We start from the raw sequence: 2,449 nt of genomic DNA, 5'->3' as shown, positions 1-2,449 counted from the left end.
CCTTGTCCCGGGCACCCTGCCACGCGGCAGGCCCCGGGACAGAACCAGGGCAGCATCCGGGCCCGTCCAGCTGCCGGCTGAGGACCGAGAGGGGTCCCAGAATACCCTGTCCCTAGTAATCCGGAGGAAGGCTACCCCCCTTTCTTGAAACCCGGGCGCTCCGAGTGACGGAGGGGACCCTTGGGGCGAACGCGCCCGGCCTCCTGGAGCCCTGGTTGGGATACGGGAGGCGAATGGACCCTCATCGGGACTTCCAGCCCAGCCATCTGGCCCCCCTTATAGGAAAGCATTGCGCGCGACCAGATGGCCGAGGGGAAAGGAGCGACCAGATGGCCGGCAACTGAAAGGACTCCCGTCTGCCCGCCCAGAGCCGGGCCATAGCTGTAGGGCTCCCACCTGATCCAAGGGCTCGGTGGGCTCTGCTTCCCGGGGGGGCTCGGGGACAGCGGCTGGGCCTCAGGCACGGGGAGGACCGACGGAGCTCTCGGGCCCGGGCGCCCCGGGGGAGGACTGCCCGGGACCCGTGGAGCCCGTCCCTGGTCACTTTGCCACGCCGCGGGCCGGAGGAGGGACCCCCGGACGCCTGGGAGGATGTTGCCCGGGCGTAGCCCATCTGGTCCCCGGCAAAGAACCACCAGCCCCGGAGGGGTGTCCCGGCATACCCTGACCCTACTAATCCGGAGGAAGGCTACCAACCTTTCTTGTAACCCTCGCGCTCCGAGTGACGGAGGGGATCCTAGGCGCGGATGCGCCCGACCTCCTGGAGTCAAATGAGCCCTCATCGGGACGTCCAGGCTGGCCCGGCCATCTGGTCGCCCCATTGGAAAGCATTGAGCGCGCGACCAGATGGCCGAGGGGAGAGGTGCAACCAGATGGCTGGGACTGAAAAGACTCCCATCTGTCCAACCCCAAGCCTTCGCGCTAGGGTTCCCGCCTGCCCACGCAGAGATCCGTGGCTCCGGGGCTGCAGGGCTCCGGGGCTGCAGGGCTCCGGGGCTGCAGGGCTCCGGGTCTGCGGGGCTCCAGGGCTGCGGGGCTGCAGGGCTGCGGGGCTGCAGGGCTCCAGGGCTGCGGGGCTCCAGGGCTGCGGGGCTGCAGGGCTCCAGGGCTGAAGGGCTCCAGGGCTGCAGGGTTTTGGGGCTGCAGGCCTCTGGGGGGGCTAGTAGACCCCACGCTGGGCCTCAGGCATGGGAGGCCCGGTGGATTTCTCGTGGCCCGGGGGACCCATGGAGCCCGTCCTGGGCACTTTGCCTCACCGCGGGCTGGAGGAGGGAGCACCGGACGCCCCGGGAAAGTGTCGTCCGGGCTTGGCCCATCTGGTCCCCGCCTGAGAACCACCATCCCCAGGAGGGGTGTCCCGGCATACCCTGCCCCTACTAATCCGAAGGAAGGCTACCCACCTTTCTTGTAACCCTCGCACTCCAAGTGACGGAGGGGATCCTAGGCGCGGATGCGCCCGACCTCCTGGAGCCCTGACTGGGATCCGGGAGTCAAATGAGCCCTCATCGGGACTTCCAGGCTGGCCCGGCCATCTGGTCGCCCCATTGGAAAGCATTGCGTGCGACCAGATGGCCGAGGGAAAGGTGCGACCAGATGGCCGGGACCGAAAGGACTCCCAGCTTCCCACACCGAGCCATAGCGGTAGGGCTCCCGCCAGCCCTTGCAGGGCTCCGGGGCTCTGCTCCAGGGTCTCTTGTCCCGGGCAGATGGACACTTGGCAGGACGCAGGACGTGGGATCCCAGGCCCTGACCAAAAATCAGGAGGCCCGGGGCCGGTCCCTGCTTCTCAATGCAGCCAGGCCGGGGAGATCGGGGAGCCTGCCCAAGGACGAGGGACCCCAGTCCCGGGCACACGGTCCATCAGGTTGTGCGCTCGTTTTCCACAATTTTTTTCAGAATAGTGCGTAGTTGCGCTAGGCAAAGTCCGCCCAGCCCTACTCAGGATGTGCTCACGTTTTCCACAATTTTTTTCAAAATTCTGCGTAGTGGCGCTACGCAAAGTCTGCCCAGCCCTAGTTTAAATGCAAAGTGTTTAAGACTGCAGTACCGCCTCGTGTCTACGGGGGCAGAGCTGAGCAGAAATATAAACACTTGATGAAACACAGGTCCCCACAAGGCGTTTTTTTATTTATTATAAAGTTGTAAAAATGTAAACAGATGTTCCTGATGTCATTTTTTTAAATCATTTAGAAGACCTTGCCTTGTGAGGACCTGGATTCAGGTCCCCACAGCGTGAGTGTGTTATCACACCCAAGTCCCCACAAGGATAGTAAAAAAAATAAATAAATAACACCCACATCCCCCCCCCCCCCACACACACACACACCCACACACACACCCACACCCCCCTTGTGAGGGCTATGTGTGAATACCAGCCTTGTGGGGACTAACCTTTCCCAATGTTTTTAAAATACACTAATAACAGAAAAATGTTAAGAAAAAATTCAGG

The sequence above is a fragment of the Triturus cristatus genome, chromosome 1_1 (genome assembly GCF_964204655.1).
Source record: "Triturus cristatus chromosome 1_1, aTriCri1.1, whole genome shotgun sequence".
In the NCBI taxonomy this organism is placed as follows: domain Eukaryota; kingdom Metazoa; phylum Chordata; class Amphibia; order Caudata; family Salamandridae; genus Triturus; species Triturus cristatus.
This window is presented reverse-complemented; position numbering follows the sequence as displayed.